This window comes from Hypanus sabinus, chromosome 21 (genome assembly GCF_030144855.1).
Source record: "Hypanus sabinus isolate sHypSab1 chromosome 21, sHypSab1.hap1, whole genome shotgun sequence".
Taxonomy (NCBI): Eukaryota; Metazoa; Chordata; class Chondrichthyes; order Myliobatiformes; family Dasyatidae; genus Hypanus; species Hypanus sabinus.
Window position 1 is genome coordinate 19,724,115 of NC_082726.1, and position 23,535 is coordinate 19,747,649.

Below are 23,535 nucleotides of genomic sequence, written 5' to 3' on the forward strand. Positions count from 1 at the left end.
ACAAGTTTGTTGCTGTGGCACCGTTCAACCAGCTGATCTGTCACTCATGTACATCTCCTCATCACCATATGAAATTCTATCAACAATCTTTGTGTTGTCAACATATCTATTGATGGTGTTTGAGCTGTGCCTAGCCATACAATCATGGATGTAGAGAAAGTAGAGCAGTGGGCTAAGCTTGTATCCTTGAGGTCACTGTGCTGATCATCAGCCTGGAGATGTTATTTCTGATCTGCCAGATTTCTGAATGGACAATAAACCCATGAACACTACCTCAGTATTTTTCCCTCTCTTTGCACTATATATATATATACTTGAACACCTTGACCCTTTGAACTTCATATATTTGGTCTCCACATTTTTTAAAAAATGAATCTACCTTTTGATTCCTCTTACTAAAATGCATGTCCTCAGACTCAGCACACTAAAAACAGCATTTGCCAGGTTTTAGCTCAATCTATATCCCATTGCAGAATGATGATTATATGAACTTGCATTTAACTGGAAAATTTGGAAACCTTGTATTTTGGACCCTCCTCAGGTCATTAATGTAATTTGTCTCAAACTCTCACTTCAGGTCTGGTGTGCTGTAGGTTAGTAGAATCTGTGGAGATTCAGAATGACATCTAAAACTTTGACAAACTTCTACAGATGTGTAGTGGAGAGTATATTGACTGGCTGCATCACAGCCTGGTATGGAAACACCAAAGTCTTTGAACAGAAAATCCTACAATATGTATTGGATTTAGCCCAGCAAATAAATCATAAGTAAAGCCCTCCCAACCACTATATGAATACAATCTATAAGAAATGCTTTCATAGAAAGGTAGCAATTATTATCAGAGATCCTCAGCATCCAGACCATGCTCTTTACTTGCTGTTACCAACAGGTACAAGAGCCTCAAGACTTGCATCACTAGGTTCAAGAACAGTTACTACCCCACAACCCACAAGCTCTTTAACAATGGCCCATACATTCAACTGCCCATTCATTGAGATGTTCTCACAACCAATGCTCTCATCTTAAGGACTCCTATTATTGTTATTTTGTTATTTCACATTCTTGATATTTATTGCTATTTATTTATATTTGCACAGTTTCTTGTCTTCTGCACTCTGACTGATATTCCATTAATCCTGTTATAGTTATTCTTCTGTAGATTTGCTGAGTATGCCCACAGGAAAATGAATATCAGGGTTGTATATGGTGATGTATAGTGTATGTACTTTGAATTTTTTTGAACTTGAAATTTTAGTTTGCTGGGGGTGGGGGGCAATATCACTAACAGAGTCTTATATACATTACAATCCAGAAACAATTGTACAGGTTAATTGTGAATATAAAAACCTTCGTCTTGAAAGTTTTTGGTCAAGTTAAACTCCAAAGCACTTATAAACAAGAAAGTCTAGCCAATGTACAAATCAACAACATACTTTCCAATAAATTAAATATTTATCCCACTACATCAAGCATCGTGCTGACTATGACAATACCACTTCCCTCAACTATTTGCCTAGTGCTTTCCGCACCAGCTATAATGATTTTCTGCTGCTTTAATTCACCAGCTGTGACCCATAGCCTTGTCGCGCCATTTTCCCCTTAGGCTCACTCCTTACACTTGCACTGTCAAACCAGTTTCTCCACTTCTACCATTGTTCTATGGCACTTAATCCCTCAGGATTACTTCTCACTATTTACTCAGTTAGTTTCCTTTTCTAACTCAATTCCATCTTTCCTGTTATATGTCTTCTTAAATGCACACCAGAGGTTAGGAGGGCCTGATCAATGCTCTTATTATTTCCTTTGATCTACACTGCATTTCCTCATTTTATGCAATATTCATTAGCTTCATTCTACAAGATTGTTAGAATCTACGGTAAATATTTACTTGGACTACACAGACACATTTCTTCAATTTGTTCACTATTTCCCCACTAATTCTGTGATCCGTCTGCCTGTACTGCAGCTGCCAAATTGTTCAGTTACCTCTGCAAAGGTTTTTCCTAAAGTCCGTTTAATCTTCCACTCTTACCGCTGTTTCATCTGAGTTATTTGAGATGAATCCACGGAAATCCACTTCCACATAATTTATGGAAGTCACAGTCAGAGTTAGAGCACGGAAACAAGGCCTTCGGCCTAACTCATCCATTCTGATTGTGTTGCCCAGGGAGCTAATCCCAACTGCCTACATTTGGTCCTCAGTCTTCTAAACTTGTCCCATCCATGTCTCTAAATGGTTTTTGAATGTTGCCCGTATGCCCACCTCAATCACTATTTCTGACAATTCACTGCAAATTCACATCACCCTTTACATGAAGCAGCAGCTCTCGACATCTCTTTTAAACCTCTCATCTCTAATTTTCAACCTATGCAATCCTTTTTCTAGCACACCCTCAGCAAATCAGGCAGCATCAATGGAAATGAATAAACAGAGAACGTTTCAGGCTGAGACCTGACGAAAGTTCTTGGCCCAAAACTTAGTTGCTTTTACTTAAGCCCCTCGCCCCTAATGGAGCAAAGGCTGCCGAAAGCAGCTCACCAGAGTTCTTGAGGTCTTTGGAGCTTCAGTTAGCATTTCTGTAGCACTGGATTTTTACAGGATGGGGTTGTTAGCCACATGCCAACCCTCCTCCTTTCTCAACCGGGGCTTGGGACCATCCAGGGCAGAGTTTTAAGCTGAAACAGCAACTGTTTCCATAAATGGTGACTGACCCAAGTTCCTCCATCGTTTTGTATGCGTTGCTCTGGATATCCAGCATCTGCAGAATCTCCTGTTGATGATATGTGCTTTTAGCTTCATTTTGCTCCTCATACTTGCCTCTATTGGGGTACTACGCAATCTCCTATGTTCCAGGGAATAAAGTCCTTGTAACTCAGGTCCCCATGTCCAGGCAACAACATGATAAATTTTTCTGCACTTGCTCTAGTTTAATAACACTTTCCTATAACAGGACAACCAAATATGTACATAGCATTCCAAGTGTGGCCTCACCAATTTTATATCAACTGCAACATAACATCACACTTCTATACTCAATATCCCAGCTAATGAAGTGCTGAACAACTTCATCACCACTTACAATATACTTACACTCCAAAGTCCCTCTATCCTTGTATACTATTTACACACCATATATTTTACTATTTACTAACCATTTCTTGTATATTCACAACTAAATTGTTTATGTAAATTACAAAGACATTCCAGTCCGAGAAACAACTCTCAAGCACCACCTTCTGCTTCCTACCATTGAGCCAATTATGAATCAAACCCACTCTCTCTCCCTGGATCCTATGTGATCTAACCTTTCAGACTAATCTGCCACGAGGGACATTGTCAAAGGCATTAATAAAGACAACATCCACTGCCCTACCCTTATATGATGGAACATCAGTCACAATAGTGGATTTAGTTGGACTCCACTCTACAGGTCCTCTGAAGATTATGATAGGGTTTATTCCAGAGAACTGTTGTAACCTGAACAATGTGCAAGTCGGAAATGCAGTTGTCAACAAAGTTCCCACAAGACTGAAGATACATGCAACCTCTCAGCAGCAATTCCATCTCGCCAGTTTCCCAAACGCTCGTATGCACTGACCATATGAATTGGGTACTTATAAGCTGGAGAGATAGGCTATCCAATAGTCAGCTAGAAGTAAGGAGCAAACAAGAAAGATTAACTACAGATAAAATAAGACTGCAATAATTGATTACTTCAACTTCCCTAATGTTGACTGAGACAGACATATTGTCACAGGATCAGATGGAGCAAAATCTGTTAAGTGTATCTAGGAAAGTTCTATGAAGTAATATGTAGATGGACCTTCTAGAGAAAAGGCTACACTCAACCTTCTCTTAGTTAATAAGGCTGGCGAAGTGGTTGACATGTTGGCATGCGAGCACTTTGGGACTAGTAAGTATTAATCTATTTGGTTTAAAATGGACATGGAAAAAGACAGGATTTTAGCCTGAGCACCAGTCCAAAATTGGAGCATGGCTTGCATTGATAGCATTAGATAGGAGTGAAAGGCAAAGCTGGCTGGATTGAGGAAGTCTTGGTTGGCAAGGGATACTGAGACTCTAGTCAGGAAAAAATGGTGGGATAGGGAGCAAGTCCCTTGAGGTGTATAAGGGATGCACATGTTCACAATAGAGGGTAATCGGTGGGGGGATGGGCAGTGGCAGAAAAACGTTATATGCTACCATGTACTACTTTGAGATTCATTTCCTTGGAGGTATTTATAGAAAAAGGGGCCTTCATAAATCAGAGCACTGTTGGGATATTAAGTTGAAGTTGTTTAAGATGTTGGGGAGGCCAAATTTGGAGTACTGTGTGCAGTTAGTTACCTACCTACAGGATAGGTATGAAAAAGTACAGAGAAAATCTACAAGCATGTTGCTGGGACTTGAGGATCTGAGTTTTAGGCAAAGGTTGAACAGGTTCGATCTTCATTCCCTAGACAGAGATACAGTATACAACATTACAAAGGGTATAGAAAGGTTAAATGAAAGCAGGCTTTTCCGTTGGGTGAGACTAGAAGTTGAGGTCATAGCTTAAGGGTGGAAGGTGAAATATTCAAGGGGAATTTGATGGGGAGCTTTCAGAGGATGGTGAGAGTGTGGAATGAGCTGCCAGTGGAAATGATGGATACTGATTTAACTGTAACATTTAAGAACCAAGTAGAAATATAGAAAATCTACAGCACAATACAGGCCCTCTGGCTCATGATGCTATGCCGAACATATACTTACCTTAGAAATTACAGATGGCCCTCCTTATCTGCAGGGGATTGGTTCCAGGACCCCACCCCCACCCCCACCGTGGATACCAAAAAAACATGGATTTTCAAGTCCCTTATTTAACCTGTCTCAGTGCGGAGGACTTCAGGACCTGGTGGAGCTCGGGACCCGCCACCCGCCACCTGCGGCTGCTGCTGAATCCACAGTGTTTCTGTTCCATTGACGGAAAACGATCATGATTGAAAATAAAGTAGAAATAATAAAGCGATCAGAAAGAGGTGAAAAGTCATCGGTCATTGGAAAAGTGTTAGGCTACAGTTGGTCAGCGCTTAGAACAATTTTAAAGGATAAAGTGAGAATAATGGAGCACGTGAAAGGCCCTGCCCCAATGAAAGCTACAATTATTACTAAGCAACACAGTGGTTTAATTATTGAAATACATACGTTTCTTAAGTGTTTTATATGCATAGAAAGGTAAAATACATACCACACACTAAGACAAACATTTGACTAACTGACACTAAATAATATTGGATGTACCTGATGTGATTTACTTATAATACCTAATACAAAGTAAATGCTATGTAAATAGTTGTTATACTGCATTGTTTAGGGAATAATGACAAGAAAAATAAGTTTGTACATGCTCAAACAACAAGTGCTGGAGAGAGAACTTTCAGATTTTCCCGATCCGCGGTTGGCTGAATCCATGCATGCAGAACCCGCGGATAAGGATGGCTGACTTTACCTACGGTTACCCATAGCCCTCTACTTCTCTAAGCTCCATGTACCTATCAAGGAGACTCTTAAAAGATCCTATTTTATCCGCCTCCACCACTGTCACTGGCAGCCCATCGCACGCACTCACCACCCTCTGCGTAAAAAACTTACCTGACATCTCCTCTGTAACTACTTCCAAGCACCTTAAAATTGTGTCCTCTCATGTTAGCCATTTCAGCCCTCGGAAAAAGCCTCAGACTATCCACACAATCAATGCCTCTCATTATCTTATATACTTCTATCATATTACCTCTCATCATCTGTTGCTCCAAGGAGAAAAGGCCAAGTTCACTCGATGATGTATTTTCATAGGGCATGCTCCCCAATCCAGGCAACATCCTTGTAAATCTCCTCTGCACCCTTTCTAAAGTTTCCACATCCTTCCTATAGTGAAGTGACCAGAACTGAGCACAGTATTCCAAGTGGGGTCTGACCAGGGTCCTAACACAAAATGTACCATTGCCTCTCAGCTTTTAAACTCAATCCCACGGTTAATGAAGGCCAATGCACCATTTGCCTTCTTAACCACACAGTCAACCTGCGCAGCAGCTTTGAGTGTCCTATGAACTCGGACCCCAAGATCCCTCTGATCCTCCACACTACCAAGAGTCTTACCATTAGTACTATGTTCTGCCATCATATTTGACTTACCAAAATGAACCACCTCACACTTATCTGGGTTGAACTTCACCTGGCACTTCTCAGCCCAATTTTACATCCTATCAATGTCCTGCTGTAACCTCTGACAGCTCTCCACACTATCCACAACACCCCCGACCTTTGTGACATCAGTAAATTTACTAACCCATCTCTCCACTTCCTCATCCAGGTCATTTATAAAAACCATGAAGAGAAGGGGTCCCAGAACAGATTCCTGAGGCAAACCACTGGTCACCCACCTCCAAGCAGAGTATGACCTGTCTACAACCACTCTTTGCCTTCTGTGGGCAAGCCAGTTCTGGATCCACAAAGCAAGGTCCTCTTGGATCCCATGCCTCCTCACTTTCTCAGTATGCCTTGCATGGGGTACCTTATCAAATGCCTTGCTGAAATCCATATACACGACATCTATTCATCTATCTTCATCAACGTTTTTAATCACATCCTCAAAAAATTTAATCAGGCTCGTAAGGCACGACCTGCCTTTGACAAAGCCACATCGACTATTCCTAATCATATTAAGCCTCTTCATATGTTCATAAATCCTCCCTCTCAGGATCTTGTCCATCAACTTACTAACCACTGAAGAAAGACTGACTGGTCTATAATTTCCTGGGGTATTTCCACTCCCTTTCTTGAATAAGGGAACAACATCTGCAACCTCCAATCCTCCAGAATCTCTCCTGTCCCCATTGATGATGCAAAGATCATCGCCAGAGGTTCACAATCTCCTCCCTCAATTCCCACATTAGCCTGGGGTACATCTCTTCTGGACCCAGTGACTTATCCAACTTGATGCTTATACCAGAGGTGCAGAATTACTCAAGAAGATTCTTAGACAAAGAAGTTAATCACATTTGAAGAAGCATGGAGTCATTAGGAAAAACCAAAGTGGCTTTGTGCAGTGGGGTGGTGAGGGACAGAGGGAGGGGAAAGAGGGGGTCATCATAGAAGGCAGAAGATAATAGTGGAGGAGTGTTTCTCTGAAAAGAGGTCCACAACCAATGTTGTTCTGCAAGGATGTGTGTTCGGGTCTCTGTCACATACATAAATTATCTAAACAAAAAAAGAGGACTGATAAGTATGTTTGCAGACAACACAAATATTAGTGAAGTTCTGGATAAAGAAGTCTGGAAAATGATACTTCAGAATACATATTAGTTGGAAATTTGGAATTCAATCTGGATATGTGCAAGGTGTTGTATTTTCAAGGCCAAATGCACAAGAATAAGTACTTCTGCTATAATGCACATTTTCATTCTGCCTTCTTTGCAAGGTGGATATATAAAATACTAGAAGGCATTAGCTAAAAGATGAAAAGATACAGTTTAATAGGTGATATGCAAAGCAAATCTTTAGTTTTGAAAGCACTGTGGTAGGTGCCTGGGATTCCTTGTCAGGGAAGGCAACAGATAGCACCATCACCTTCTAGGTTGAGCAATAAAAATTCGCCTTGCCAGCGACACTCAAATTAAAGAAGCATGGTACATATTTTATTCTTAGTCCTATGAAATTTGAATCATTTAATTATGGACATCCAGTAAAATTCCAATTAAACTCAAGCAGGCAATAGTCACAAAATCTTGCAAGGCTGTAGGATTTACATGTTAATTTGAGAATTACACTGTAATTAAACCCTTTCCCAGTGTATCAAACTTAACTTTATTGTTTCAGCTAAATGCTTTAAATCACAAATTTATCCCCACCCATTGTCTTGGGATGTCAATCCTTGTAAATTTGGATATACAGAACCAGACAGAAAAAGTTAAATAATTCCTACTATGCCAAATCTATACTAAATTTAGATACTAAGCAATCCCTCATTTCTTCCTAGACTGAAGACCAAAATACAATTTCTCTCTTCTCGTACCCCACTTCAAACCAGCAACGTATTGATTGTCAGCTAGCTCTTACCCTGTGCGTGTGAGCAAGAAACAGAGTAAATAAACACAATATTCATTTTAAGAAAGTAAATACAGAGAAGGAAACGCCAAACAAATAAATGCGAGAAAGGGACATTTATATCTTTGACAGCCAGTAGCAGATGTGAATATTTTGTAGCCAACAGTAGTCACAGAAAACACACTTATTATACAAGGCTGGCTGCCAGGTCAAATGAGACCCCTGGCAGGAGCTGGCAGTCTTTAACAATATACCAGAATGAGTAACCACACAACAAAAATTCTCTTCCAGGAGTGACATAAAAACAGGTGGAAGAGCCTTGGTTTAAACATCCCATTGTAAAAAGTGATTCTATCAATATAACATTATCTTTAACACTGAAATGAAACATCAACTTCAATGACAGGCTTAAGTGTCTGCAATAATTCATGAACTCACAATCTACTGACTCAGACTACGTTGCACAATAAGCTGAATGTTATATAACGTTTGTCTTTATCTCCTTCAAATCAGTGCAAACAATAACACAATGTAATCTGATTAATACAATATTTGTTTCCCATATTTCTTAGAAGGACAGATAAACATTTCAGATACCAGCAATCCATAAAAGGAGACCTGCAAACAGCCATTACCTTTTGATATTCAAGGCATCAACACAGCATCAGGATATAGCTTCAAATCCCATTCTGGTAAAGGATCTCTGATCTAAAATGCTACACTTGTTTTATTCTTTTCCCACCCCAACCCCCAAACAGATGCTGCTCAACCTGATGAGTATTTCCAGCATTTTCTATTTTTTAAAAAAAAATCACAGTATTGACATGCATCATTAGAATTTTTTATTAAATTTCTCCTTACAAAATAACGATAAAACCTAACAATACCATTGGTTGGACAGGTGACTGATGCAAAACATTAATTTTATTTTTACTGTGGCAAAAACAAATTACTGGCAAATCCACATGGAGAATTCCTTCTTGTTCTCCATGGAGTGCACATTTACTTCCCCAGGGAACAAGCCTGAATTAATTAAATTGAGAAAGATTAACTGCAGCCTTAGGAAATAGGAGGTATGTACCAGCTGCAGATGGAATTCAGTTACTTATATACAAGGATTTGCCAGCCAAAGATGCCCTGAATTAATGTTGAATCAACTGTTTGAGCGATTTGATTAGAAAGCAAAACTGTTCATATAGTCATCTTACCTTGCAGTCAACAAAAAGTTATTAATTTGATCTATTACAAGAATGGCTTTAAGCTGTTACCGCGTGGATAGGAACAATACAAATTATAATGTAAACTGTTTCATTTGCATCCTCACCCATCGACGTTAGGAAGATCTCTCCAAGGTAAATTAAAACTCCAGAACACTTACGTAAAAGGCCAATATTTGGAGCTAAGAGAGAGAGAGAGAGAGAGTTGAGAGGAAAACCATGCTTTCTTGTTCTAAAATCTCTATATTTTAACTTGGGCCAAATGATGCCATTTGCAGAATATCCAAGTCATGAAACAAAGGATATATATTCTGTTCACGTCAAACCTAAACCTCCAGTTACACTTTATAATTCAGTCTTTAACAGTTCTTTGCCCCCACCTTCTACATCATGAAAGACTAATTTCTGCTGCAACCAACATCAACTGGACTGCTAGATATATCATTTACAAAACTTTTGTACAGTACTGTATTTGTCAACATGGAGCAGAGAGTGAGTTTGTAAATCAAGTGGGAGCAAAGGGTGTTGGGAATGGTGAGGGTGAAGCTCTGTGGGAGGGCTGTGGGACAGGTTCCAGAGCAGTGCCAGGGCGGGGGAATGGCATGGGTGCAAACACACCCAGTCCTGAGACACCAGGCAAGGTTATTTGATTCCAAGCAACTGGTTTATTAATCATTACAGGATGTCTCTCTGGTGCTTCCCACTCCCTCTCCTCCCCTCTCCACCCCCGCCACCTTTCCCAACCATGATTCCCCTCTCCCTGCCCCTTTCTCACTCTCAGTCCATAATAGAGACCCATATCAGAACCAGGTTTGTCATCACTTACATATATCATGATTTTTTTGCAACACTACAGTGCAATACATAAAATTACTACAGTACAGGGCAAAAATCTTACACACCCTAGCTCTATACAAGTACACTTGCACAGCACTATACAGTATTTAGCCAGTCAGGTAACATCTGTGGACAGAGGAAGTTAGTTTCAGCTCTGTAAAATGTGCCTAAGACCTTTGCACAGTACTGTATATAGAAACAATTATTTCAAGATCCCTCCAATTACACATTCAAGATCACATTTTTTTTATATTTGAAGCCTTCAATGCAGTACTCCATGGAGGGAAAGGATACTGACCATCATATGGCAAAAAGCAGTGGTTAATATGCTGAACTTTGCAAGTTGCCTAGACTGCCATACAAGCTTCCCAATCTCTGTTAGAAAGGACTATTATCAGCAGTTTTAGAAATATCAACAGACGTTGCCCTTCCACTGATCACTTCAACACATAAACGTGAAAGATGTGTCCCAATATGTAATACATAGCTCATGAGATTCAATAACTTACTAAGGTGACTGAGTTTAACATCTTCAGAGTTCATGAACCCACATTAAAGTTCCTGCTTATTCCTTGTTAAAACCACTTAAGCTGCTTAAAGGTTACCACTTGTACAGCCTATGCAAGGACAAGAAGCAGTAATAGTCCATCACCACCACTAGGGATCCAAACAGCTTTTTTCCCCCAGATAAAACAAGAATTCTTATGTGCTTCCTACAACCTTATCTACAGCGTTTGAGACACTCAATGTGGCTTCCTCTACATCAGCATAGTAGGTGACTGTTTTAAGGACAGCCATCTCCGTCTTCAGTGATCATCATGACTTCACAGTTGCTTGCCATTTCAACACCCCTTCCCATACCATGATTGTCAGCACATAAGTTGTCCACTACCAATGTGAAGCTACACTAAGTGAGCTGCAGTTTACAACCAAAAGGTATGAGCATTGAATTTTCAAATTCACTCTCTGTGCTGCTTTCTTTTCTTCTGGTTAGCCCCACCACTGTCACTCCCATCACCACCACCCTGTTTCATTCAACTCTGTCACCTGGTTCCTCCTGCCGATCACTCACACACTTTACCTCTTGGTTGTCCCTTCCCAAAACTGCTTTGGTTTATTCCCCATGCTTCCTTCCCTCACGCAGTTCTACTTATCACTTTCTTACCAGATTCCAGCATCTACCTGATAACCTCTGCCTTTATGTCTGCTATCCTCTTCCCCCACCTGGGTCTCTGCTACCCTTTTTCCTTTCTTGTCTTTCTTACCTATAAACCACCAACCACCATCTCCTGACTCCACCCCTCCCCCCCCCGACTCCAGCTGTCCATCATCGCCCTCGTCACTGGGCTCCATCTATTTCCTGCCAGACCATCACTCCCTGTTACACTGGCCATCTCCCCTCAACACTCAGTCCTGATGCAGGGTCTCAAACAAAAGCGCAAAATATCCTTTTGATTCCACAGATACTGCTTAACATGCAGAGTTCCTCAAGCAGTTTGATTTGATTTTGCTCCAGACTCTAACATTTGTGGTATACATTGTCTGCAGGAATCTATTGATCCCCATTTTGAATGAATTCAATGACTGAAACTCCATAACCCTCAAGGATTGAGATTCTCAGGGATAGATATCACCCTTTCAATAAATGATCTCATCTGTGTCACTCTTTACTCTGATGCTGTGAACCCTGCTTTGGGACCTAAACCAGGGGAAAACTGGATCTGGTGCTTTCCCAGCATAAGTAACGAATAAACTCACCTTGGGCTTCCAGCCAAGTACAGCCATCGATTTTAACTGACATTTTGATGAAAAATTCTGCCATCTTCATCAGGGATGACGCTTGGGGAGACTTCCAGTAAGATGGCGATTGCTTAGCTGCTCCGAACTTTTGTTCCATTATTTTTGCTATCTTTGCACTAAATGTCTCCATTTTTTAAACCTTAGTTAGGAACTTTATTTGGTTTCTTTTACTTGCCTGTGAACACATCTACCTTACAATGTCTAGCAAGAGTTCTAAATCTGGGAGAGAGGAAGTTCTGGCTCTGTCGGCTGAAACCCTTGCTGCGCTGGAACAACACCAAGATGATATTTTAAAGGAATTTAGAACCGCTTTCAAACAGCTGGAAGCCAAACTGGATCGGATCAACGATAGAGTGGACGAACATGCTGAACACTTATCTCGCATTGATTCAACTTCTGAAGATTTAGAAAGTCGTGTTCGATACTTGGACACTCTCTGTTCCAGCCTAGAGGGGAAATGTAACAAACTCCTTTCCAAAATGGTGGATCTCGAAAACCACAGCAGACGTTGTAACCTTCGAATTCTTGGGTTGCCAGAGGCCACCGAACAGGGATCAACCATGAAGTTTTTCACTGAGTTTCTCTGTGAGATATTCGGGAAAGATTTGCTTCCGAACCCGCCTGAGCTCAAAAGGGCACACAGGGTCTACGTTCCCCCCGGAATTCCGGGCTCCCGCCCGCGACCGGTAATTTTGTGCTTTCATTAATACCAGGTAAAACACCGTCTGATTATGGAGGCATGTCGCAGAGGTACTTTTATTTTCCAAAATACAATCATTCGCTTTGTGGAAGATTTTGCACCCCAGATCTTAAAGAGGCGCGCTGAGTTTAAAGGCATAATGAAAGGCTTTTTGATCGTAGTTTTAAACCCTCTCTTCGCACTCCTGCTGATTTACGAATCACGCTTAATACTGGAAAGTATAAGTGGTTTAAGTCAGTGAAGGAGGCTGAGGCATTTGTTGCAAGTCTTCTGGCTATCCAGCCATCTTCGGAACCCGATCGGACCTCCTAAAATGGTGGATAAGTACTTCTCGTAGTAAAATTACTTTTTCTGGACTCAGACTTTACTTGAATCACTCAGACATTATTTATTGAAACTCTAAGGGCCGTTGACAATCTCTCCCTGGATTTGGTGTGTCTTTTTTAAATAGACATCCTGTGCTTAATGTTTCCCTATGGACGTTTAAATAGTACTTGTGTAATCTATTTTATTCTTGTATAACTTTATCTAGAGAGTTCTACAATTGACTCTAACTTGTTTTGGAGGTTTGAAGTCTTTATTGAAGGCCTCCCTGTTTGTTGGTTAACAGTTTAACTGCTGAATATTTTTTATTTTTTTATTTATTATTTTTTTCACCTTTTTTTAAATCTTTGATTTTTTTTCCTCTCTGTAAATGGTTGATAAGTACTCTTCTTGAATCTATAATTTTCCCCTTCCTCCCTTTTTTTTCCCTTTCTCTTTCTTTATTCTTCCATAATTTTTCGCGGGTAGGTTAGTTTTGGTTTTCTTCCGATTTTCTCTGTATTAAGTTTTATATTTCTGCAGAAGATGTTCCAATTTGTAGTTATGTTTTCTAGTGCATAAACTAGTTACTATTTGCTATAGCATTCATATGGAACTGCTGTTAATGCCACAGATCTGGAAGTTATATTTGGGTTAATTTTTTTGGTAGCCGTCTAGTTTTGGGTTGTGTGGCTGGGGTGGATTTTCCAGTTCCAACATCACTCACTGTATTTATTGTTTTTCTTTATTGCTCAGGACATGTTTATGTTTTGATTCCATGAATCTATGTTTACATTTCTGCTCCCAGACTGCTATTGTATTGCTTAACTTTTTATATGCCTGCTGCCTTTTATGCACTAGTAACTGATAATGGCTAGTGCACTTAAATTCATGAGCTGGAATGTAAAGGGATTGAATCACCCTGTTAAAAGGAGGAAGGTATTCTCACATATTAAACAACTCAAAGCTGACATTGCTTTCCTTCAAGAACCTCATATTCGTTGTTTTGATAACTCCCGGATTCTGTCAAAGTGGGCGGGTCAGCATTTTCATTCATCCTTTCCCGCTAAAGCTAGGGAAGTCTCCATTCTTATTAACTCAAATATTCCTTTTGAACTCCATAATAAAACATCTGATACAAATGGCCGTTTTATTATTGTTTCTGGTAAACTATATAACACTAAAGTTGTACTAGCAAACCTGTATGCCCCCAACTTTGATGATGTAAACTTTTTTGAATGTTTTTTTTCCCTCACTACCAGTCTTAAACTCATACTCGCTTATACTGGGTGGTGACTTCAACTGTTGGTTAGATCCTAATCTGGATCGATCGTCCTCTGTTACCAGATCACCTACTAAATCTGCCTTAGCTATCCAATTGTTTCTCTCTAATTCTGGTATCTCTGATATATGGCGTTTCCTTCATCCTACTGAGAGAGATTATTCTTTTTTTTCACATGTTCACCATACCTTCACTAGAATTGACTATTTCTTACTCGATAACCAACTTATTCCATTTGCCTACTCTTGTGACTATCAGAGTATACTGATTTCTGACCATGCCCCAATTACTCTCTCTCTGAACTTTCCTGGTCTCCCTCAGAGGAATAAACACTGGCGGTTTGATTCAACTTTATTATCGGATGATGATTTTTAAAAATTTATTAAGGATCAGATAACCTTTTATTTTAACACTAATACATCACCTGAAGTGTCATCCCAGATTGTCTGGGATGCCATGAATGCATATTTGAGGGGTCAAATAATCTCTTACACAGCAAATTTCAACAGAAGATCCTGTGCAGATCGATTAGACCTCATTAACCAGATTAAAGAATTGGATCAACTATATGCTCAAACTAAGAACCCTGAACTATACAAGAAGCGTGTTGAACTCCAAACTAAATTTAATCTTCTGTCTACTCAACCTGTCGAACGTCAACTTCTTGAAAGCAAGAGTCGCTTTTACATTCATGGGGATAAGTCTGGTAAATTTCTAGCCAATCAGCTGAGGTGTTCCAAAGCCAAACAACATATTACAAAGATCTGGAAGGAGAATGGAGACTTTACATCGGATCATTTAGAAATTAATGACACATTTAAAAATTTTTATTCTCGGCTTTATTCCTCTGAATCTTTGAATAACAACATCTCTGCTGATCAATTTTTAAAGAATCTGAATATTCCTTCACTTTCATCTGATTTTAAAGCCAAACTTAATGCGCCTATATCATCAGAAGAAATATCTTTTGCAATTTCTGCACTGTCCTCAGGGAAATCTCCTGGACCTGATGGGTTCCCGGTAGAATTTTATAAATCATTCTCTTCACTTCTTTCTCCTCAGTTACTTTCAGTATTATCTGACTCGTTTAATTACGGCAAATTGCCACCCTCTTTCAATGAGGCATCTATTATTCTTCTATTAAAAAAGGGCAAAGACCCAACAGAGTGTTCCTCGTATAGGCCGATTTCTTTGCTCAATGTTGATGTAAAAATCTTAGCTAAAGTTTTGGCTCATAGATTAGAAATCGTTATTCCCTCCATTATCTCTGATGACCAATCAGGTTTTATTAAAAACTGTCTCCCTTTTTTTTAAACATTCGGCATTTATTTAATATCTTATACTCACCTCCAACTGGGATTCCTGAATGTGTTATTTCCCTTGATGCGGAGAAAGCATTTGATTGTATAGAGTGGAACTACCTTTTTGCAGTCTTAAAAAATTTGACCTCGGTCAAAGTTTCATCTCTTGGATCAAATTGCTGTACCTGTGCCTTACTGCTTCTGTTTTAACTAATTTTCAGAAATCCCAGGTATTTAATCTCAAACGTGGCACCCAGGGATGCCCCTTAAGTCCCTTTCTCTTTGATTTGGCTATAGAACCTTTGGCGATAGCATTTTGAAATTGTCCTGAATTGACCGGGATTTGGAGAGGGGTTGTTGAGCATAAAGTTTCTCTTTATGCTGATGACTTATTACTCTTTCTCTCAAATCCGTCTACATCCTTACCTCCAACGTTTTCACTTCTTGACCAGTTTAGCCAGATCTCTGGCTATAAATTTAATTTACATAAGAGTGAACTTTTCCCAATTAATAAAGAAGCACAAGAATTAACATTTTGTGATCTCCTTTTTAAAGTAGTCCATAATCAATTTACTTATCTTGGAATTACAGTCACAAGGAAGTTTAAAGATCTCTTTCGTGAAAACTTTGCCAATCTTTCATATACTCTAAAAGAGTCTGGTACAATGGTCACCTCTATCTATGTCTTTGGTAGGTTGTATTAATGTTGTTAAAATGTATGTTCTCCCCAAATTTTTATACTTATTTCAATCTATCCCAATTTTTATTCCTAAATCTTTTTTTGATTCCTTAGACTCTATTATTTTGTCATATCTGTGGAAGAATAAGCACTCTAGAATTAATAAAATCCATCTCCAAAAATCTAAAAAAGAGGGTGGCATGGCTTTACCTAACTTTCGTTTATATTATTGGGCAGCTAATATACGTTGTGCTACCTTTTGGTCTTTCTTCCATGGCCAACCCGAGTGCCCTAATTGGGTGGCAATGGAGTGGAGCGCCACTAAAGAATTATCTATCTCTGCACTTCTTGGCTCTGCACTCCCTAGCAGTCTGTCAGAATTAATAGCTAATCCTCTTGTTAGACACACTTTGCATATATGGGCTCAGTTTAGGAAATGCTATGGTTTCCATGGTTTTTCCATTTCCAGCCCTGTCGTACATAATCATCTTTTTTTTTACTTACTACGTACGATTCAGCATTCCATGTTTGGTATAGGAAGGGCATTAGACATTTTGAAGATCTTTTCATTGATAATTGCTTCGCTTCTTTTCAGCAGCTCTCTGTTAAGTTCAATTTGCCCAATGCTCATTTTTTTAAGATATCTCCAAATTAGACAGCTTATTGCTCCTTTAATTCCTAACTTTCCTGAAATGCCTGCGAAAAATGCTATGGACTTATTTCTTTCCATTAATCCACTAGGTAAAGGATTAATATCAATTATTCGAGATAAATTAGCAGCCTTACAACGGGCCCCTGTGGATAAAATTAAAATGGCATGGGAGCAGGATCTAAATACCTCCTTATCTGATGAGAGCTGGGACTCGATTCTCAAATCGGTTAATTCAACCTCTCTTTGTGCTCGCCATTGCCTTTTACAGTTTAAGATTGTTCATAGAGCCCATATGTCTAAATCTAAACTATCCCGATTCTACCCTGACATTAGTCTGCTCTGTGATAAATGCAAGAGGGGCGAGGCCTCTCTCATTCATATGTACTGGTTCTGTCCTAGCTTGGAGAAATTTTGGAAAGATGTCTTCACTACGTTATTGTATATTCTGAATCAGCACCAAGAACCAAACCCTTTAATTGCTTTGTTCGGTTTCTGGGACGAGATAGATTTACGTCTGAGTCCGACCAAATGCCGAATATTATCCTTTGCCTCTCTCCTGGCTAGACGCTTGATTCTCCTTAGATGGAGAGATGTTGCCCCGCCCACTCAAGCTCAATGGCTTAACGACATTATGGCCTGCTTGGACCTTGAAAAAATTCATTATTCAGTTCTTAATTCGGACCTAAAGTTCCATAAGGTCTGGGGTCCTTTTATCAAGTACTTTCATAACCTTCCTCTTGACTAGGGTTTTTTTCTTTTCGGTCCCTTGCTTTCAGCTCCCTTTTTTTTCTGGTAGTAGGCATTATTATCCTCTGTTGCTAAGTGTATTCACAGTCTGGGAGTTTGATTGTCCTGATTTATATTCTCCATATCGTGTTGTGGGGCTTGGGGAGGATACTAAGTTTACTTGTCTTCAATTTAGGTGCTTTTTTTAAAAATTCTCTTTCTTTGTATCATATGCTTAATTTTGCACTGTATTAATGTCCCTCATTGTGATTTGGGGTTTTTTAATTTGTAAAATGTATAAAAAAAACTAATTTAAAAAAAAGGGATGACACTTGGGCATGTCTAATCCAGTGGTATATACCCAAAGAAGAATTTAGTCATCAGGGTAAAATCCCTCCTACTCAGTAAAATCCTTACTCAGTAAATTTTAGAGTACAGATGAAGGGCCTTGGCCTGAAACACTGACTATTCATTTCCCTCTATAAATGCTGCCTGACCTGTGAATTCCTCCAACATTTTGTGTATATTGCTGGAAAACAGGCCTGGCTTATTCAATCTCTTATAAGTATGCTATCCCAGGAACCAGTTCTCTGCATGTTCTTTTTTAACTTCCTGTGTCAAGTCTGCTTTTAAGTATACCGAAACTCCACTGTAACTCTAGTCTCACAAGATTCCTGTAGTTAAATTTTTTTAGAATGAAAACCATTATATTAATAGTTTGGTAAATCCATGCTTTTTTGCTCCTTTCTTTAATAATGAAATCACATTTGCTATGCTCTAAGTGATTATCATTCTAGAAACTGCATCTGTAACAGAAAAGCAATATGCCTCTTTCAAAATTGTGAGCTGAATATCACTGAGTGCTTGAATATATTGACTATCAATATCACCAATTTCTCTGACACTTGGCTTTTTAATATAAAACATAATTACATTAATTATTTTGGTTCTCTGGCATTCTTGGTAGTTTTTACTATATTGCTTTGATGATGTCCTTGGTGATCTTTCCTCATCTATATTTACACCTATATAAACTCTTGTGGTCTGCTTTCATGGTTTTCAACAGCTTACTCTCCTATTTAATATTCCTCTGTCAATTTCATAGTTCTCATCTGCTAGTTTTGAAATGCTCTCTTTTGTTTAGGTCAGCTGCTATACTTGGCCAGCCAACATCATACTTTCTAAAGTAGCTTCATAACCAACTCATCACTTATGACATCATACTTCCCTTTATTTATATTACAGATCTCAGTTTTGGATTAAACTACATAAAATACAATACAAAGTGTATCATCTTTTCACCACACTTTCCTAAAAGCCTCACAATCAACCATCAGTGAACTTAGCTCAACCTAAAATAAGGTTTTGATTTGCTAGTTCTACAACATGTGAAGGGAGAAAACCAAAGTGTATACATTCCACAAATTTTTACTTCATCTTATTACTGTTAATGTGAATAGTTTTCAAGCTGGAAATGCAGCTTGGAGCTGAGTTCCCACATGACAGAAGACTCCTCCAGCACCAGCAAAGCTATCCTGGCCTCTCAAATGCTTGGACTGTACACAAGTCAGGTGTTTGCAAGCTGGGGAGGAGCAGAACTATAAGACACTCCCACAACATAGAAGGGTGTGGTCCCAGAAACCAGCCACATTGCAATTTTTAATACAGGCCTTTGACAAAAACTTCCTTTTGCATTGTATTAATTTTATTTTTATCCCCTTAAATTCTGTGAGAGCAATTTTCTTATTCATTACGGTATCTCAATTCTTTTGGGAGTGATTTGTGAATTACTTAAGCTGAATTTCTGTTACCTGGAATCGACATAATGCTGGCTAAACTCTATTTGGCAAATTATCAACAGCTCTATTTCTGTCAAGTTTAGACCATTTGGCACCGCTATAACAATTTATTCCTTATTACTGTTACACCTGCCCTTACACTTCCTCCCTCACCACCATTCAGGGCCCCAGTCCTTCTAGGTGAGGCGACACTTCACCTGTGAACCAGCTGGTATGGTATACTGCGTCCGGTGCTCCCAGTGTGGGCTTTTATATATTGGTGAGACCCGATGCAGACTGGGAGACCGTTTCACTGAATGCCTACACTCTGTCCACCAGAGAAAGCAGGATCTCCCAGTGGCCACACATTTTAATTCCACGTTCCATTCCCATATGTCTATCCATTGCCTCCTCTACTGTCAAGATGAAGCCACACTCAGGTTGGAGGAACAACACCTTATATACCGGCAGGGTAGCCTCTAACCTGATGGCATGAACACTGGCTTCTCTAACTTCCGCTAATGCCCCTTCTTACCCCATCCGTGATATATGCTTCCCCCCCCTTTTTTCTTTTTCTCTCTGCCCATCACTCTGCCTGTTCTCCATCTCCCTCTAGTGCTCCCCTTCCCCTTTCTTTCTCCCTGGGCCTCCCGTCCCATTATGTTTTCCCTTCTCTAGCTCTGTATCCCTTTTGCCAATCACCTTTCTGGCTCTCAGCTTCATCCCACCCCCTCCGGTCTTCTCCTATCATTTCGCATTCCCCCCCCCCCCAACTTTCAAATCTCTTATTATCCTTCCTTTCAGTTGGTCCTGATAAAGGGTCTCGGCCCAAAACGTCAACAGTGCTGATCCCTATAGATGCTGCCTGGCCTGCTGCGTTCCACCAGCATTTTGTGTGTGTTCCTTATTACTGTTATCTGACTTTGTTTTCTCCTTTGCCAATCATTCCCTAAATTTTGCATGCTCTTAACATTCAGCACCTATCTTTAGTCACCAAGCAGCCATGCTCCTTAATGCCAATCAGATCACTCGTATTTACATTCTGTGTACCAATAATTCATCTACTTCTATGGAATGGTGAATATATTTAAATATACTGCCTAATTTTTCACCTTTTTTTCTTTGTATTCCGAAGCCATTTACTTCCTGACTTTGCTCACTGATTACTTGCTTTGCTTTCTACTTTTCCAACGTCTCTCATCTTTTATTTCTTTTCTTCATACATTTCCTTTCATTCCCATCCCACTGCCAAACTAGCTTAACTAGCTCGCAAACTTCTCAATGAGCATAATTGTCCAGTTCTGTTTGGGTATAACTTTTCTGATTTGTAAAAAGGTACAACTTGCCCAGGAAATAGCCACAAGGCTTCAGAAATCTTAAGTTCTTCATTCTTCTCCATCAACTGCTGCTGGAAGATCAGCAACTTGGTGATAAAAATCTCTTTGGTCTTCTTGCACAACAAGATGTCCATAAGACAGTGTTGCCATCTAGCATAAAAGAATGTGCTAAGGGATGCATTGAAGCTTAATGTAACCAACATAAAGACTTGGTAGGGAAGGACCAAGGTCTAAGCTCCTTTTGCTACTGGACATTGAAGTACTGGGTTGGGTAGGAAAAATCCTTTCTGTGCGAATGAAATGGTGGTACTGTTCACAGTCAATCTCTCACTGCACAGTTGGAAGTACGCTTCAAAAGGGCACCAATCATACCAGTACCTGAGAAAAGCAGGGTCAGCTGTCTGAGCAACCAATGCCTAGTACCATTCACAGCTACTATGATGGAGTGCTTTGAGTGGCTAGAATTAGAATTCTGGAACCTGGACAATCTGCAATTTGCCTACCATCACAAGTCCACAGCAGACAATCTCACTGGATATCCATTCTGCTTTGGACCAACTGGACAGTAGCAAAACATATGTCAAGCTGCTGTTTATCAACAACATCACCCCCTCTGTACTGAACAAGCTACAAAATCTGGTCCCATGCATTTCCTTCTGCAACTGTACCCTTAACTTCCTCATTGGGGGACAACAGTCAATGTAGATTTGTGATAACCATCGAAGGGTGGAGCAAAGTGATGATGGTGCCAAATAGCGACTCCTTTGCATGCATTTTCGGAAACAGTTCTATTTCAATCTTTAATATCCTTATTTTTCCCTTTCAGGCTTCTTTTGAAGACCATGACCCAGAGTTACACGCTGACTATGGTTCTTAGCGGAAATGGAACCTGCTCTCGGGGTTTCACAACCGGTCGTTGTTTGGCATGCCAAGGGCTCAACCTAAGAGCTCAACTCGCCTTTGGCGGCCTATGATCTCGGGGCTCGAGAGACAGGCGGATCAAAGGTCAGTATCATGGCAGGAGATCTGTGTGACATCAGGGGAATTGGAGATCTATGGCTGTGTGGCCAGAGACCTGAGATCTTTGGGCACAGAGCTAAAAAAATGTGACATAATGGACTTTTAACAGCGTAAACCAGCAAGTTGTTTGTTATCTCTACCCTCTCGCTGTGAAACAGAGACACTTCTTTCTCCCTTATTAGGGAGAGAGGGCACCTGTGGTATGTTGAATGCCAGGTGAACAATATAGTCTTTGGGGTACTGCAAGTCTTGTCTTTACTGTTGTTTTGCTCATGCTCGAGTTCTTGGTGGTGACTGTTGATGTTTTTTTGCTATTGGGGGAGAGGGAATTGTTGTTTGCTGCCGCTTATGCGTGGGAGAGAAAGGAGATGGCGGGGACTTTGGGGTTCTAATATTTAACTGTCATTCATTCTTTGGGGCACTCCTCTGTTTTGTGGATGGTTGCCAAGTAAAAGCATTTCAGGATGTATATTGCATACATTTCTCTGACATTAAATGTACCTTTGAAACATCTCCGCTGACAATCAATGTAGACACACCTCAAGGATATTTACCCCACTGTTCTACTCTATTGTCATGACTGTGTGGCTAGGCAGAACTCAAAAGACATTGATAAATTCGCTGATGACACCCACTGTTGCTGGCAAGATCTCAGATGGTGATGAGGCAGTGTACAGGAGTGAGATAGATTGGGTGGGGAGTGGCATTGTAACAACAATATCAGAAATACTAAGGAATTTAGTGTGGATGTCAGGAAAGGGAACACAGGAAAACACATACCAGCCCTCTTTTGGGGTCAGTCAGTGGAAGGGTGAGCAGCTTCAAGTTGAGAGGGAGAAGCACAGGTGACATTTATCACCATCGTAATGGAATAAAGGGAATTACAGAGGCATGAAAGAGGAGCTTGCCTAGGTGGATTGGAGGATACTGGTGGGGTATGACGGTTCAGCAGAGATGGATGAAGTTTCTGGGAATGGCTCACAGGATAGACATGTCCCTCTGAAGTTGTTCTCAAATGGCAAGGGTAGGCAACCAGGGCTGACAAGGGAAGTTAAAGATTGCATAAAAGCCAAGGAAAGGGCATATAAGATAGCAAAAGTGAGTGGGAAGTTGGATGATCATGAAGCTTTTAAAATCCAACAAAAGGCAACTAAAAAAGCTATAAGAAGGGAGAAGATGAAATATGAGGGCAAACTAGCTAATAATATAAAGCAGGATTCTAATTTTTTCAGTTATATAAAGAATAAAAGGGAGGTGAGAGTTGATATTGGACAACTGGAAAATGAAACTGGTGAGGCAGTAATGGGGAACAAAGAAATGACAGATCAGCTTAATGGGTACTTTTCATCAGTCTTTACTATGGAAGACACTAGTAGTGTGCCAGAAGTCCATGACTGTCGGAGCAGGAGTGAACTTAAGAAACAGGAGCAGGAGTAGGCCATCCAGCCCATCGAACCGGCCCCGTCATTCAATAAGATCATGGCTGATCTGTTCGTAAACTCAGCTCCATCCACCTGCCTTTTCCCCATAACCCTTAATTCCCCTACTGTTTAAAAATCTATCTAACTGTATCTTAAATATATTTAGTGAAGAAGCCTCAACTGCTTCCCTGGGCAGAGAATTCCACAGATTCACCACTCTCTGGGAAAAACAATTTCTCCTTAGCTCTGTCCTAAATCTTCTCCCCTAAATCTTGAGAAAATGTCCCCTAGTTCTAGTCTCACTTACCAATGGAAACAAGTTCCCTACTTCTGTAGGCCAATTAGCTTAACATCTATAGTTGGGAAAAAGCTTGAAGCTGACATTAAGGAAGAAATAG

General features: G+C 40.0%; 1 protein-coding gene across 6 annotated transcripts in view; it reads right to left on the bottom strand.

The window, feature by feature from the left end:
* znf592 (zinc finger protein 592) overlaps positions 1–23,535 on the bottom strand; it is a 200,761-nt gene that overhangs the window by 128,462 nt on the left and 48,764 nt on the right. For 2 of the 6 annotated variants that reach the window (XM_059946122.1, XM_059946123.1), the window contains exon 2: positions 9,409–9,483. The exons of 3 other annotated variants lie outside the window; for them this stretch is intronic. The gene's annotated coding sequence lies outside the window, so the exon portion shown is untranslated. The remainder of the gene's footprint in view (positions 1–9,408; positions 9,484–23,535) is intronic. One more of the 6 variants, XM_059946124.1, reaches the window with a different exon arrangement.